Consider the following 17,105-nt stretch of genomic DNA (forward strand, 5'->3'; position numbering starts at 1 on the left):
CACGGGCGCCTGCTACTGTCAGTTCTGGGCAGAGCTGTCTCTCTCCGGTGCCGTGGAGTTGCTGGGCTAGCTACGACGGCATGTGGCGGACGTGGCAGTCGGCCCCTGGGACTGGGGCGGAGACTCAGCCCCCTCCAGGGACTTCCTGGGAGAGCCCTGCTACTCTGCTCTTGGCTTTCAGATGTTGACCTGTTCCTTTAGGTGCCTGAGTGCAAGATTTGTGGTCAAAATGGTTAAAAAGAGTAAATACAAGAAAACACAGTTTACTGCAAGTCCCAGGGACGCAGAGGTCACCATCAACAACACCCTGGAGATGAAGGCTCCGGAGCTTGGATTTGTGTGTGTCCTTTGTTCTGCCTTCCTCTGTGATGGGAGGACTGCGCGGTGAACCCACTGTGTGGTGGGGGTGGTCAGTGCCGCTGCACGGGCCCACTTGATGGTTCCCCAGGGGCCAGGTGTTGTGTTTGACTTTTCTGCACCTCAGGATTCCTTCTTAGGAGCAGAGTCATCAGGTCAGGCGCTTGGACACTTTTCCTGAAGGTTCTTTCCAACCCTCCTCCGTGGACACGTGCTATTATTAGCATTAGGGTTTTTTTTTTTTTTTTTTTTTGAAATTGGGTAGCCAAAGTGGTTTTGCACTGTTTTATCTTGGATTTCCAGGATTGTAAGCAAGCACACATACATTTTTTCCCATGTAGGTATTGGCTATTCGATTTTTTCTTTTGTGAATTTTGTACTGATGTTTTATGTCTGTTTTTCTATTGATCTTCAACTCCAGTGGAAACAACAATAGTCTTTGTTACATGTGGCAGTTTTTTCCAAGCTTGCTGTCTATTCTTTTACATTATTTGGAATATAGTGTTTTATTTTTTTAAAGATATATTTGATCAAACATTTTATCCTCCACTTTAAAATCTTTAAATTTTGGAGTCATGCTTAAAAATTAATTCCTCACTCTCAAGATCATGTAATATCTGTCTTTTGTTTTAAATTAAAAAGGTAAATACTTCTTATTAGTGTAGTGTATTGCACATAACTTAAAAACCAAGTAATTTTAAGTGACCTCTGACGTAGAGTGGCAGTCCCTCGCTGTCCCCGGAGATGGGCTGGGAAGCAGAAGTCGCGGATTTGCTCAGCTGGTGGAACTCTGCCACCAGGCTGGAAAGGGTGGCCAAGGGTTCCACTGTCCTGTGCACAGACTGTCCCCCAGTCTTTGTCCCCCAGTCCTTGTCCCCAGCAGGCACTTCCCCCAGCCCTGACCTGGGCCTGTTGTGTCCTCTCATTCATTTCTGCTGAGGCCCACCTTCAGGCTCTCCTGGGGACACAGGACACAAGCCGTGTGCTGGCTTTGCAGGTGAAGGACGGGGCTGGCTGTCTGTCCCTGGCCCAGGCGTCCCGTGACACGGCCATTGCCAGGGCCACAGCCCATCGCCGGCTCCTTCCCAGCGTGAGTCCAGGGTTTGTCCCAGCCCCCGGTCACCCTCTCCTCTGAATTCTGACTTTCCAGCCTCCTTTGAAATCTCTCTCCTTCCTCTGTCCCTGGGGCTTGCAGGGAGCTTCTCCAGGCCCCAGCCTTGTTCCTATGTTACAGTGTTCAGGGAGGGAGCAGAGAAACGATAATCGACTGTCCGTCCACTGGGCTCGTGTCGGGGGACTTCTGGTTTCTGTTCTGCTCTTCCGTTCACTCTCTGTCCACTGCCAACCTAGTTTAGTTACAGTAACTCTAAAAATTTGTGATAAGGCAAGTGTCCCCTTATTTTGTGTTATCCTTTTAAATCACCAGTTATGTCTCAGATATTTACCTATTTTATGGTCACTATTTTTCTGGATGTCCCAGAGCTTCCACATTGTTGTACTTTTAAAAAATTTTTTATTTGTTCGTGTCTGTGCGTGAATTTTGTAAACCTGGGTATTTTTTTGAATCTGCAAAACAAAACAAAGCAAAACACATGAAACCCAAGGCCCAGTCCCCCTCCAGGTCCTGGCAGGTGACTTTCTTGGTGTGCGCGCCCTGCACCTTCATTTCCTGATCCTCAGCTGCACAGTGGCACGGTGCTGCCTGTGGTGGGGACTCGGCTTTGGGCACCACCTGGGGTGAAACACCAGAGTGTCATGTGGAAGTGGCTCACTGGAAACAGAGTGCACCTGCCTCTGGGCGAGGCCCCTGGTGGTGCCCACAGACTCCCCTCACGCCCCACGAGGTGGGCTTTGGGGGCTATAGTGGCTCCCGGTGGCTGGCCACTTCTGGCACCTGGGCTAGAAAGCTCCTCGCTTGTGGCTCCTGTTCCCACCACTCTGCTGCCTACGTCTGTGGGTCTCTCCTGGGTCCGTGGGTCGTCCTGATGTTTCCTCAAAGCCTGGGCCTTGCTGTGACACCCAGACCCTTTGTGAATCCCTTGCCCCTCTTAAGAAATATGTGTGTACACACGTGCATGTGCGTGTGTGTGTGCATGTGTGTGTGTGCATGTGCGTGCATGTACATGTGTGTGCACGTGCACACATGTGAATGGGTGTGTATGTACATCAGTGTGTGTGCATGTCCATATGTGTGCGTGTCCGTGTGTGCGTGCACACGTGTGTGCTCCACAGTTTAAAGTCCTGGGGTGCCCTGTCCTCGTCTCCTTGTTGGCTGATTCTAACCCTTCCTCCCTATATCACCTCTGGTGTTGGTCACCGAGCCCCTGGGAGCCCCCACCATCCCAGCTGGTTGGCTGAAGCTGGAACCATCCAGGGTATTGCTCAGGGTGGCAGCAGGCTGGTGTCCATGTCATGGCCACCAAGGCCACCTTCGTTGTCCTTGTCCCCCTTGCTTATCCATCGACCTTATCATGGGGCCGAGGCCACAGTGGTGGGTCTTGGGCAGCACCCTGAGTGCTGGCCAGCTCAGAGCTGAGCGCCTTCTGGATCATCCCTGCCAAGTCCAGGGCTGCTCAGAGGTTCGAGGCCTCACAACTCTTGTTTTCTTGATGGAAACCTCATTCTGAGAACTCTGCAGGTTCTGGATGTGACCCTAGGATGGGAGGAGCCTCCCTGAGCAAGTCTGAGCTGGATGTTGACGAGCACGTGTGTGTGCATGTGCGTGTGTGCCACAGAATGGCTTAGAGGGGAGCGAGTGGGTGTCCCTGGAGGCTGACTGACCAGCATGAGACAGCAGAGCACGGGAGTGGACAGTCTGGCAGGTGCCCTGGGGGACGTCAGAGACCTGGGGCTGGACTCCGCTTCCTCCTTACCCTCCAGTCTGAAATCCCCTGGCCCTGGGCGGCCCTGAAGCCGGATGCATAGGCGAAGCCCCTCATGCAAGATCATCACATCTCCCTGGCCCTGGACACTAAGGTCATTTCGGGAGAGAGCTGGGAGATGGCTAAATTAGTTTGGCTCTTGTGCCTCTTTGGCTTGAAACAGGGAGTGGGACTGGCTCCTGCTGTCTCTCCTGGCAGCTGGTCAGCAGGTGACAGCTCCCTGCTCCGTGCCCTTCCCTCTTGCTGCTCCTGTTTCCTCCTGTCCCTTGACGTCCTCAGCCAAGGGCTGCTGAAGGTGGCTTCCTCCTCAGTCATGGAGGCCGCTGCCCACCCACGCCCCCAGGTCCATTCCAGGTGCCTTCGCTGGGCCTTGTGCCTGCCCCGAGGAGGTCCATTCTTGAATTCCCTGGGGACACTCCTGCTGGCCTGTGGTGTACTAATTTGCGGACAGCCCTGTGTTTTGGAGAGCAGAGGCCCTGCCTCAGTTACGACTTCAGAGAGATGTCTGGGCTGCCAGGCAGGACACCTAGCCCACTGACCCCTTTGCTGGTCACTCCTGTTCAGGTCAGCCTCTCCAGGCCCCTCAGAGGCCAGGTGAACGGGCAGGTCACAGAGGCCTGCTGAGCGGCTGCCCTGGCACCAACTGCTTGGGCGGAGCCTCCTGTGCCACCTCTTGCTGACCGTGGCTGTGGTCAGCCATCTAATTTGCCTGTGCTTTGTTTCCCCCTCTGCAAAATGAGGGTAGTCTTGATCTCACCGCCCACGGTAGCCGTGCTTGGTGTCGCCTGCTCCGAGGAAGACTCCTGGACGTCTTCGCTCCTTCACACCTGACCACTTAGGAAATTTCCTGTGTCTTTTCATGCCAGATGGGCGTGATCCCTGGGGACCTGTCACTATCCTTAGGACTCCAGGAAGGCGCTGCCCCTGGGGCTGCTTCCCTGTCTGTCTGCCCCTGGGGAGTTTTGTTCCAGGTTTGCTGAGGAGTGAGTGGGGGTCAGCTCTGCCCAGTGGCTCTCGGGGAACAAGCCCCTCCACACCATCTCGTCTCAGGGCACCTGGCGACCACGCATCGCCTTTCCAGCATCCCTGGGACGCCCTGAGTGGCCCCCCAGTCAGTGTGGCCATGTCTTGTGAGTTTGTGGTTTTTCAATGTACTCCGAGGGTGGAAAGGTCAGCGTCCCCTCCGGCAGATTCTGCCGCATTCCCGGGTCTCAGTGAAGCTTGGGTGCTGAGGGAGGGACCTGCCGGAGCCCCTTTTTCCTCCCGCTTCTGTGTCCCCTTCGGCCAGTGCCACCCTTGTGCAGCAGATGTCTGGAGGTGGCTGCCTGCTTGCAGCCACTGTCCTCCATCTGGCGGTCAGGGTGACTTTGTGCCCTCTCTGTGACATTCCGGCTGCTGTCTACAGGGCTCCTGGGTCTGGGCTATGTTGGGAGGTCTGTGCCCAGCGTGCCGTCCCCTGGCACTGGCCCCAGCGGCTCGGCCAGGTGGCGCCCTGCTCTTCTGAGCGTGTCCTTCTCAGGTGGTCAATCTCTGGGCTCCGGTTCTGGCTGTTTTGTGACCTTTTGAGGACACAGGCAGGGGCTGCTCCTGCAACGCTCCTGGACCACAGCTGTGGCGTGTTCTAAGTGCCCACTATCTGGTGACTGGACAGCGCCCTCAGCACTCTGTGGGGGTCACGGTGGCTTCCCTGGACGGGTGGTTTTGGGCAGAAGGAGAAGCCTCAGAAGACGGGCAGGTCCTCCTCGGTGTTGTGATCACACTTCCAAACATTCTCGTGCCGTCCACTCGGTAATAGGTGAATCTCAAGCCACTTTCCACTTTCCGCGGCTGCTGCAGGGATCCGATTTACATGCTGTTCATTTTATGCAAATTAGTCCAAACGAAGCTGGTGGGGTCGCGCACCTTCTGCATGAATCTCTTAACGCTCCTTCTGGTGAGATAAGGAGCATCCAGGCCTTAAAAAATGTTATAAAAAGCAAAACGCAGCGGGAATGTTTTTAGGCTCCTGCTTGGTTCTGAGCCTTCTCAACTGTGTTTGCTCTACGCCTATTCAGGGCTGGGGACTGAGATGTGCTGTCCCTCCCCTGGTACCCACACAGAAGCCCTCACCCTGGGCCGGGCGGCGTCTGAAGATGAGCTGTTGGGAGGTCTCGAGGTCCAGGTCAGGCTCCCAGGCGGGGCCCTTTAAGAAGATGCCCGAGAGCTTGCCTCTGTCTTTCTGCCCTCTGAGGACGCAGAAGGGAGCCCCGTGCAGCACTTGGCGTCTCTGTATTGGACCGCTGGCCTCTGGAACTGTGGGAACATAGATTCCCGTGGTGCGAGGCCCCCAGGTCCCTGCTGCTTTGTCCTGGCAGCCTGAGTGGGTGAGGAGGCCTTGGAGACGTGGAGGTGCCAACCAGAGATCTCTCCACAGCAGCCGGGGTGGCCACAGCGACTTCCCACAGGCCTGGCCACTCCTGGCCCGCCACCGACGCGGGACAGGCCTCTTCACTCCCACACAGGGCCCAAGATGTCCAAGCAGCGGGGAATGCTGGGCAGCGTCAGCAGGACAGCCTTCCTTGGGGATCTTACAGGATTCACTTTAATTCCTTCTCTGTTCAACTCATTAATTAAAAAGATTAAAATAGCCTAAAGGGGGCTGGGATTGTGGCTCAGTGGTAGAGCGCTCACCTAGCACGGGCAGGGACCCGGGTTCGATCCTCAGCACCACATAAAAATAAAGGCGTTGTGTTGTGTCCATCGACACCTAAAAAATAAGTATTAAAAAAAATAGCCTTAAGGAGGCGCCTCCCAAAGCAGCCGGACTTTGTGTCTAATTATTTTTAGGGAGAGCAACTCAAATCATCTGTCCAAAGTGTCCCTGCAGTGGGATGTCCTGCACACGAGACCCTGGGCCCAAGTTCCTTCCAGCAGGTGGTTCAATGAATACCTGTGGGCCCACTATCCTTGGCAGTTCCCCGGGAGCTGGCCACTCTCAAAATCAAAATCAGGGTAGGGGAGGCTAAAGGCATGATCCGGTGGTGGGCAAGTACCCAGCCCAGCGTGCCGAGGCACAGCTTGGCAAAAAAGGAAAGTAAGTAAAAATACAGTTTTAAAGTGGCCTAGGAGACACAGCCAAGCGTGTCCCTAAAGACCTGTGACTGAGGAGCACTGTCCCCAGGCCAGTGCTGTTGATCCTGGTCGCACTGAGCCCCCCGGCGCGTGCCAACCGGGCCTGGTGGCAGCTCCCTGAGCCCAGGGAGGTCCATCGGCTCATGTTACTGTCTCTGCAGCTGCAAAGATGAAGTAGATCCATGGCTCTAAGAGCTGGGAGGTGAACGATGACAGTAACCCCCTCCCCCAGCAATCGCCAGGGTTGCATGTTTATTTTCTTCCAGGAACTCTGTGTGTGTGTGTGTGTGTGTGTGTGTGCGCGCGCGCGTGCCTGCCTGTGCATGTGCACACCTGTGAGTGTCTGCAGCATAGCCAGGCGATGAGGTTGATTGTCGTGATCATGCTCCATGCAGTTTTGTGGCTGATTCTGTACAAGTAACACAGGGAGAGGGAAAGCACAGGCAGTGCAGTGGAGACAGGTACAAAGCCCAGCCCAGCGCCCAGCCCAGCGCCTGGCCCCCAGAGCCCTGGTGATTGGCTGACCTGCAGGCTGTGGACGGCTTTGACCCTTCTGTTAAAGGGGACCTGGAGCCTCCGTGGTGGGGAAGTCGATCCCAGGCCTGTGGCTGCAGCCGACCCAGCCTCCCAGTCTCCGCCAGCCTGTGATGTGTTCGAATCCCTCACCGCACTGCCTGCCTGCTCTGCTCCTGTGACCCCACCTTGACCTCCGCCCCAGAGGACAGGCTCTGCGCCCTGTGTTTCTTTCTCCTTAGTCTCATCTCCCAGGGTGATCCTTAGACCCTTTTCTCTTTGTAGACCTGAAATTTTTGCAATTTGTCTATTGATTTCCAATGCAAAACTGAAGAATTTGTGTTTATAATACTGTGATTATGTAAATGTCGTTCACTGCAGACACAAATATGTCACCAAGCCTGGGAAATTGGTCGGAGAGGCGTAGACAGTAATAAACTGCCCAGGAGAGAGAGGTCGGGTGGAGCTGATTCTAATGGGACAGTTGTCCTGGGATTTCAGGGGTCGGTTCCAGGATCCCTGGGGACACTGGGTTCTGCAGGGGCTCAAATCCTTATGTGAAATGGAGGAGAAGCTGCATGTGACCTAAGCACCTCTTCCCAGCGACTTTAAATCACCTCTAGGTTTTCATAAACCCCACTCAATGCAAATGCCAGGTAAATAGTTGTTGCACTGTATTGTTTAGGGATAAACGACAGGAAAATGTCCCCACGTGTTCGGTCCCTGGTCAGCTGGGGCTCAGGCAGGTGGCCGAGGTCTGCAGGGCCTCCACTGTGACACTTTCCTTGGTGGGGCCTGTCTCCAAGGTGACTTTTCAGTTGTCACAGATGGTAAGGCAACCCCAGCCGGTTCCACGTCACTGCACAGGGTACTGTTGAGACACTCAGAAGGTGCGAGCGGTATCAGCCCACGTTGCTCAATAGAAAGTCCAATCTCTATATTTTGAGAGAAAAATAATTCATTGCTCCAGGGTCCAGAACAGCCTGCAGAGCCGCAGGTGGAGCTCTGTGTGCAGAGGCCACCGCTCGGGCAGAGACAGGCCAGCCGCCACCTCTGGGCTGGGACCCGGCCCCCAGACCCTCTGTTCGTCCCTCCACCCCGTGCCCCCTCTGTTCTCTGTTCCTGGGGTGTTTTGTGGTCCTTCTGTCTCTGAGAGGTGCAGCTGCAGACCTGCGCTGTCCTGCTTTTCTCGTTCCCCTACAGGACGGGACAGTGTCCCGAGGGCTCTATGTGAGCACCGTTTTGCTGCACTGTTTTTGAAATAAACATTGCTTTTATTTTTTGTCACTTTAAACACAGCTTGTGATTATAATTTTAATCTGGGCTTTGAAGAAGACTATAACAGCAAATTAAAATTTCAATTTTACTTTTACAGTATTGACTTTTATCATCGATCCTACTTATATTCAGCTCTGGTAGAACCTGCTTTTAAGATACCTGTGTGGATGTTTGTTCTGTGGCTTTCCTTTGAGAAACTTTTGTAGTTACCTGGACCCTGATTTCTGGGTGGGGATTGTACAGGCAGACAGATGCGCACAGCCTGTGAGAACACACACGTACACAGTTAGCCTCCGTAGAATAAGATCTAATTTTTAATACGCTCTGGGTTTTACCCTTTGTCAAGGTGTTTCGTCAGAGGCTTAGAGAGTATCTTTAAAGTCTTCAACAATTTTTCTCTTATATATATTTTTTAACTTTTGAAAATTTTTTAAACAGTTCTTTAAGAAGTCAGCAGTCGCCTGGCCTGTGGGCCTGGGTGGTGTTTGGGTACAGGTGGGTGCTGTGTCATGACAGGCCGGGGTGATGGGCGTCTCCAGAACACCCTTGTGTTCAGAAGCCCCTCTTCTGGGCTGCTTGGAATGCGCATTGCTACAGTAATAAATAGTAGCTGTAATGTAGCCTCCTTCCTTTGTGCTCCTCTGCCGCAGTCTGGCTGGGCACAATTCAGGAGTCACTTGTCAAAAGAAACTAACTTTATTTTTAGAACCACACACACCAAACAAAACAGCTCCTCAGGAAAAACCCCCAGAGCCCAACTGCCACCACTGGCTTCCCACAAGTCACTCCCCCAACCACCAGCCTCTCCACCTCCCACAATCCTCCTGCTCTTGAGGCCGATTGGCTGGGTCGTATGGGCGGAGCCAAAAAAGTCCCCCAATGAGCAGCTCCGTGGCCTGAAAGGGCAGGGAAACAGCCCAATGAGCATCACCGCAGAGGAGCCAATCAGCTAGATGTTGCTGGGGCCGCTGTGAGCCTGTCATCACTCCTCACTCTGTACCTGTTGATCCGACCCACTTGCCGGAGACCCCCTTCCCTTCTCTAGCCTCTGGTGACCCCCATACCACTCTCCAGTGAAGTGAACGTTTTTAGATTCTGCATGTGTGTGAGAACAGGTAGAATTTGTCTTTTCTGTGTTGACATTGCTAAACATAATACCTTTCTGTTCCCTCCGCTTTATAGCAAATGACAGGGTCTCATCATTTTTATGGCTGAATAGTATTCCATGGTGAGTACATGTGTAGCACATTGTCTGTGTCAGTTCTTCAGCAACTTAAAAATCACTTTCTCTTTGTAATCAGAGTATTTTTATCCTATAATGCTATGAGATGGTATGCATACACGTTTGTGGCTTCTATGCTATTATTTTGAATTTTACACTTCTCAAACATAAAGTGGACTTGGCGATACTTTCACAGCTTTTTAGTTGTTTGAAGTTCTAACTTTCTCTTTCCGTGTTCGCCTTACATCTCTTCCCGTTGTTTTATCTGTAAACTTCTCTGCTGGTTTTGGTTCAGGTGGCCCTGGAGGGCAGTACTGGGGGCCGGCTGCTGTGTGATCTGAGGGAGGCCGTCTGTCTCATCTTGTTTCGGGGTAACCTGTGTTTTCTACCTGGATGCTCAGAGAAGCTTTCCTTATCTTTGAACCTCAGAAGCATCCCCCGTCTGTCCTGTTCTGCCTGTGTGCTCACCACATTCACGTAGAGACTTCTCCTGCTGTGTGTAGAGGCTCTGGGTGGAGTAAGGCCACATGGTGTGGCTCTGCGGTCATCTGCCATTCGCCCTCAAACTCGGCAGGCGCCCTCCGCTTGCTGGCACCCCAGGGAGGGACCCCGCTAATTGCACGTCCAGGTTCCATGGCTGTCACCTCTGGCTGATGGCTGAAGGGAGGCGGCAGCAGGGAGGGGAAGTGGGCAGCCCCTCTGCAGCTTGGCCCTCCTGTCTGCCCCCAGACCCCTGCACCCGCCCTGCTCCAGCTCACCCTGAGCAGCCGCCTTTGAGGACCACCCTCTCCCTGGGCCCTCAGATCCGCAGCAGGAGGGTCCAGTCCTTGCTGACCTCTGTCCCTGTTCTGCATTTGGCTCTCGGCCCTGCACGACTTGGCAGGTGGCTCAGTGTTTTAAACCTTCCATGAAACCACCTGACGTGGGCCCTGATTCCTGACTGGATTCTGAGAATGAAACGTGTTTTGGAAAATGGAGAAGGGGAGCTGGGCCCAGGGAGGTGTGTGGGGGAGAGTGCTCTGCAGCTGGAGCCCCGGGCACAGTGCCCTGGGGTGAGGAGTGAGGTCTTGAGCTCACAGGCAGCAGGGAGGGCGGAGGCTGGGGCCTCGAATCCTCCATTGAGGCCGGAGTGTGTGTGTCCCCGGATCCACGTTGAGTTCCCGCCCTGGCACTGGGGAGCTGGGTACTGGGGAGCTGTGGCGTGGGCGGGCTTGTGGGTGTCTCTGGGGTTCGTGTGCTGGGTCCTCAGTGGGTGAGTGGGGGACCCTGGAGCTCAAGAGCTGGGCCCTGTGGAGGTGCCGGAACGGTGGGTGTAGCCATCAGCAGGATCCCTGCAGAACTCGGGAGAGTTGGTTGATCATATCTCGCGGCATGACCGGTCTTCCCTCTCACATCCTCCTCTGAGATGCCCCCTGTCATGCGGTGATAGCCAGGAGACCTCACAGAGCTGGGAGGTGCGGTTGCCATGCCCTGACCCTCAAGAACTGCAGCACCTGCGCAGTTCCCCCACCCAGTGACCCACCTCTCCGTGGATCATCGTGCACCAGGTGCAGAATTGCTGGAGAGCGGCAGAACAGGTGGGGGAGGGTGGAAATGCAGAGCCGGCTCCTCACTGTGCCCGGGAGAACGTCAAGTGGAGCCCAGGTCCATGTGACAATGGTGCCTAGTAAGACCAGGACGAGATCGAGACCCCAGATCTCCACTGAAGAGCAGAGTTGTTGAAGGGCTGACGCAGGGGATTTCAGGGGGTCTCAGAGCGAGTCGAATGATCATGTCCTGGAGTTGACTCCCAGGGAATGTCACCGCCACGGAAGCTGCCCTGGAGTGACGCTGACTGATGGCCGTAGCCCTGCTCGAGTGGTCTGATGGCGGTAGCCATGGTCACACAGTCTGTTGGCCATAGCCCCGTCTTGACGGTGGCCATGTCCCAGACTCCCTCAGCCAGAATCACCTGCAAGGAAGCTCCTGACTCCGCCTGCAAACCTGTGAGATGCTGTCTGATGTTTTAAGCCAGTAAGTTCAGGGATGGTCATCCCACAGCAAGAGGTGGCTCACTCAGTCACTTGCAAGAGTGACTTGGTAAAATCCAGGAAAGGTGGAAGTCCCTGCATTTGACAGCCCCCGGGGCGTTTCATGTGGGTTCTCATCCAGAGGGTCCCGTCAGCAGACCAGGAGGCCCATCTGGTGACTCATTGCAGTATAGCTTTGTGTCAGTTGAGTGATTGTCTTTGTCCATACTTTTTGCTATAACAAAATACCCAAGGCTGGGTACTTCATAAAGAAAAAAAGTTTAGTTAGCCTGTCGTTTTGGAGGCTGGAGGACCAAGATCAGAGGGTCCCATCTGGTTGGCCTGGGTGGTGTCACGACACAGTGGATGATGTCATATGGTAGGGATACATCCAAGACTGGTCCCTGGTGAGTGGAAGGGCCAGGCTCACGTATAACAGTTCATCTCAGGAACTAGTTCCCTGGAAGAACTAACCCACGCAGAGGCCAGCATTAGCCCCTTGAGGAGGGCAGTGGCATCCAGGAGGGCAGGTGACCGCACCTGCTGAGGCCCGACTGCCCCTATACACTGGGGACCAAGCTTTGGCACGTGAGCCTCTGGGGCACAAGCCCCACCCTGGCCCCAGAGGCATGATGAGCAGGTGGTAGCTCTTTATCCCGGGGAGACCTGAGCTGCTGAGCGCAGTCACTTAGGGTGTCCTTGTGTGGATCTGGGTGGGTCCCCAGCAGTACAGAGCCAGGCCTGCGGGCTGCAGGAGCAGCTAGGGGAGGCATCCTCTCCTGAGGTCACAGACAGACCCACAGGGCCGAGTGGTCCTGCAGGGCCACGTCCAAGGGTGGACAGCTGGGAGAGCGTGGCGCGGGGTGGGGGGGGCAGGCGCAGAGCTCCAGTGTCACCTGGGATTCCCTTACATCAGCAGTGAAGCTGGTCAGGCGCAGGCGGAGGCTGCGGGGGCAGGAGTGGGTGGTCGCTGCTGGAATTTTAGTTCTGAAGCCTTTCTCTCTGTCAGGCCGGCTTCGTCCTGCCGCTGCTTCTGAACTCGGTCTCCCAGGCCCCACCTTTCCCAGGCGGGCTTGCCTGTCCGTCTGTTGTCTGTCCGTCTTTTCTGCCTCTGTTCTCTCTCCCTCCTACTCTCCCTCCTTTCTTTCCTTCTTTATTCTGTGGTGCTGGGGACCGAGCCCAGGTCCATGTGCCCAGGTCTGCGTGCCCAGGTCTGCGTGCCCAGGTCCACGTGCCCAGGTCTGCGTGCCAGGCAGGTGTGCCACTGAGCTGCACCCCAGGTCTTCCTGTCTCTGTCTTGAAGTCTCCTCTGCACACACTGATGTTGTTTCGTTTGTTCTGATGAGTTATATGTGACACTGAGTGAACTGTGACACATCATGCATAGATGGAGTTTAACTTCTCGTTCTTCCCCTGTACATGACGTGGAATCCCACGGGTCCCGTAGACTCACACGTACCTGGTGTAATGATGTCCGGTTCACTCTGCTGTCCTTCCTCTCCTCCCTTCCCTTCCCTCTACCTAATCTAAAGTAACTCTGTTCTTCCCCAGCACTCCCCCCGTGCCCCCTGCCCATTGTGAATTAGTACCCACACATCAGGTAAAACATTCAGCCTTTGGTTTTTCGGGATTGGCTTATTTCACTTAGCACAATATTCTACTTACTAGCAAATGCCATCATTTCATTCTTCTTTAAGGCTGGGTAGTATTCCACTATAAATGTATACTACATTATCTTTATCCATTCATCTGTTGTGAATTGAACTGCTATAAACTTTGATGTGGCCGCATCCCTGTAGTGTGATGATTTTAAGTCCTTGGGTGTAAACTGAGGAGTGGGATAGCTGGGTCAAATGGGTTCCATTCCAAGTTTTCTGAGGAATCTCCATACTGCTTTCCGGAGTGACTGCACCAATTTACAGCCCCACCAGCCGTGTAGGAGTGAGCCTTTTCCCCACATCCTCGCCAACACTTATTGTTGCTTGTATTCTTGACGATTGCCATTCTTGGGAATGCCACGGGGCTGAGCCTGTTTCTGAAGCACTGATCGACTCTGATGTCCATCTAAGCATGTGCATTCTGCTCCCACAGACACCCTGTTTCTGCCCTTATTTTTCAGGGTATGAAGCAGGACCTTTGTAGACCTCTCTCTCACGTGCTTCTGTTGGCAGTGTGCTGTGGCTCTGGGTTTTGAAACTGAGTCCTGATTGACGCGGAGCTTCTCCCAGACCTCTTGTCTGACTTGAGGCCTGTCCAGCCTGGTGCTTGCCAGTTGGCAGGCCCCTGCAGGGTTTAACAAGGGACGAAGCTGTTTTATAGGTGCTGAGCCAAGTGCCCAGTGTCTAGCTGGCTTCCACCGAGGGCCTCTTGGCTGGAGGACGAGGGATCTTCTTGTCCCATAACTTGGCTCTTGGACTCTGAGGGGAGGACCCAGATTCTGGGTTATCTGAGGACTGCTCAGCTCTCCCTGAATTAGAAGCCAGGTCTGTGCACCAGTGGTCCCCAAGGCCATCCCTCCTCGGCCCATCCCCTGGGCACCTGTGCCTGCAGCTCGCGGGCCTCAGGGGCCTCGTCTCCCGCTTTTCTTCCCGTCCACCCCTCTGTTGGTCCCTCCAGCAGCCCAGGAGGGAAGTGTGCTTCCTGGAGGTGGAAGGGATGGTGGGGTGCGACCTTGGCCCTCCGGCAGAGCTGGGAGGATGACCGGCTGGTGTCCTGGCTGTGGTCCCCGAGTCCCTGAGCAGAGGAGAATTGGGTCTTTTCCTCTGTCTGCCACTTGTGTCTGACCTCAGGGCTGAGCGCTGTGGTTGGTGACTTAGCGCTGACGGTCCTGGCGGAGTGGAGTCTCCTCCCAGATGCTGGCGCCGTGGTTTAGCTGAGGGTCCCCAGAGCTCATGTGCGAGCAGTGTGCAAGGAGATCCAGAGGAGAGATGGCTGGTCTCAGGCTTGACCTGGTCGGTGAGTTCGCCCCTGCCGGGGTCATCTGAGGGGTACCTGGGGGCAGTGGGGTGTGGCTGGAGGAGGTGGGAACGGGGGCGAGGCTGGGGGTAGGTATTGTGTCTGGAGAGCCGAGTCTCTCCCTGCTTCCTGATCACCATGTGAGTCCTGCCACCCTCTCCCGCCATGATGTCCAGCCTCACCTCCAGTCGGCCCCCTGTGGACTGAGACCTCTGAACCATGAGCACCCAGATAAACTTCTCTTCCCCACACAGTTGTGTTGGTCAGGTCCTGGAGTCCCAGAAGCCAACAGGTTGACTGAGACAGAGCTCCTGGGGACCTCACGGGACTTGGCGAGGGCCCTGCCATGGTTCGCTGGCTCTTTGGCTTTTGGAGTAGGAGATTGACGTTGCCCCTGTGCGCCTGGTAATTGGGGGCAGGGGTCGCTGTGTGTCTGCCGGACGCCCACAGCCTCCAGATGCTGCACTGGGCTCAAGAGGCACCCGAGGGCTTTCAGCTCCTTTGAAAAGTCCACCTAACCTGTGCAGAAACTCCACGGTCTTTGAAGAAGCCTCAGAGGAAGTGGGAATGCACGTCTTGGCATCTTCCTTCCTCACTGGGCCAGGTTTTTTTCTTTTCTTTTTTGAGCTCTCGGTCCTCTGAAGACCAATACTTTGGCAAAACGCAGTGAGAAAGAGTCACTGGGAAAGATAAAATTAAAAACAGAAATATATGTCTCACGACGAGTGAGGAGCTGAATGGTGCTGTGGGCAGCTGCAGGGCGCCCAGGGCTCCCCACGTCTCCTTGACTCATATCAGCAAGGGGCATGGCTGAGCTGGTCCCTGGACCACACTTGGAGTAGCACTGCTCTAGGCACCTTGCAGAGCACACTGTCCAGAACAGAATGATGGTGTCTCCTTCAGCCACGTGGCACGGGCCCCGTGGGGCAGTGTGTGTGTGTGCAGCTGCTGGTGTGGTCCTCCCGAGGAGCGGAGCGCTCGCCTCTCAGTGGGTGTGAGGGGTGCTGCGAGGGGCTGGTGGGTGGTGACGGAGCCAGTGCTGTCTGCCCCAGCGGGCTGAAGTCGCAGGACGGCCGATGGCTAGTTCCCGTCTGGGTCCTAAGACCCGAGACTCAGGACAGTAGGGTCTAGCTTAAGTCCACGCCCAAGGGCAGGGCACCGACGGGCTCCTTTGCTCAGCATGTCCACCCTATTCAGGCCCCCACGGCCTGGAAGGATCCACCACACTGGGGGCCTCTGACTGCCAATTCAGACATCAGTGCTACCCAGAAGCACCCACTTGGACACACCCAGGGTGATACTCGTCCAGCACCTGGGCGCCCCATGGGCCGATCGAATTGCCAGAACACACCACCCAAGAGGGTGCCGTTGGGAGTCGGTGTGAGTGCCCTCCCAAGGCAGGTTCCTGTCCCCCTCCTCCGGTAGGACTGCCTCTTGGTTGACCCTCTCAACCCCTTTCCTGGACATGCCCGGGGAGTCGGCCTCCTCTTGGGCTGGTGCTGTCCATTCCCAATGCTGCCTCCCATTCATACGGCCCATGCTGGATGACACCACTCAGCCCTGGAACCCGTGCTCAGGCCTGGTCCCTGAGCCTGCTGCGCCCAGCGGGTCTCCCTGCGGCTCACCCTCTGCTGGGCCCAGTGGACCCTCCATCGTCAGGACTTAGTGTCTTTGTCTGCAACCTAAAACATCCGCGGCTTCCTCCTGCCCCGCGTCCTGCTCTGTTTGACTCTCAGCAGTCACTTACTTGAAGAGGCTGCGCCTGGTGCCCTCGGGAGCATTGCACGCTCTGTCGTATCTGCATTTTCTGCGGCTGTTCAGCATGTATCGAACCTCAGTTTCACAGAGGAAGAGACGGAGGCTCATGCCAACAGGGTGGAGCTAGGACTCAGACCGGGCACTGTGTTGACCAGCAGGCAAGGTGCCCGCCGAGTCTGTGTATGGTGAGGGCTGTTGGCCGCTTCCAAGATGGTGGCTCACCGTTACGACCTCGAATGGCAGAAGGGGCAGGGCTGGAGGGCCCAGCTGGTGCCCTTGACCCTCTTACAGGGTTCCTGCTCCCATTCCTGACGGCTCTGTCCCTGTGATGCATCCCTGTTAACACTGTCACACTGGCCTTAGGTTTTGGCAGGTGAACTGGCCGGAGGCACGTTATAGTCAAGCCTTGGCACTGCCCACCACGACATTCAGGAGGGTCCCGCGTGTGGCCGATGGGCACCTATCAGTATTTCCCAAGGAGCACAGTGGCTCTGGGAATGTTGGTTATTTTTATCCATGGCCCTCTACGTAAGGATCCATCTTTAAGAGTTTGGTTCAGGACTTGGGTGGTTCTTTTTCAAGGGCTTGTGTTTTTCTTTCTTAGCTGAGGAGGAGTCTTCCAGCTTGGGTTTCCCAAGGCTCTTGGGGTGAGGTGCATCCTTGACTGTGGCTGCGGTCTGTGGCTGGAGTGGGGACGTTCTTCCTTTTCTCGAGAAGGACTTTATCTACACGGGTGATTCGGTCGCGCTGCCCGCTGGCCCGAGCACTTGGGGTGCAGAGCCTGCTCACACTGAGTGTGTACCTGATTCAGGAGCAGGTGGGGCGTTGATCGTGGGGATCCAGTTGTGACCAGTTTCCTCAGCAAAGCGCTGGACCTTTCTTCTGAGGCTGACGAGGGGTATGGGTAGGGTGCGTGCTCTTGAGAAAAACTTGATGACTTTGGCTGTGAAGATGGGTCTGGTGGATTTGAGGCTTCAGATGTGTGGGTAACAGGTGTTTCCAGGAGGTCACCGTGCGGAG

General features: G+C 55.2%; 1 protein-coding gene across 1 annotated transcript in view; it reads left to right on the forward strand.

Annotated features, from left to right (window-relative positions):
- The window catches only part of Caln1 (calneuron 1), a 331,295-nt gene that overhangs the window by 61,695 nt on the left and 252,495 nt on the right, over positions 1-17,105 (forward strand). The gene's annotated exons all lie outside the window — the stretch shown is intronic.

This window comes from Callospermophilus lateralis, chromosome 19 (genome assembly GCF_048772815.1).
Source record: "Callospermophilus lateralis isolate mCalLat2 chromosome 19, mCalLat2.hap1, whole genome shotgun sequence".
Classification (NCBI taxonomy): domain Eukaryota; kingdom Metazoa; phylum Chordata; class Mammalia; order Rodentia; family Sciuridae; genus Callospermophilus; species Callospermophilus lateralis.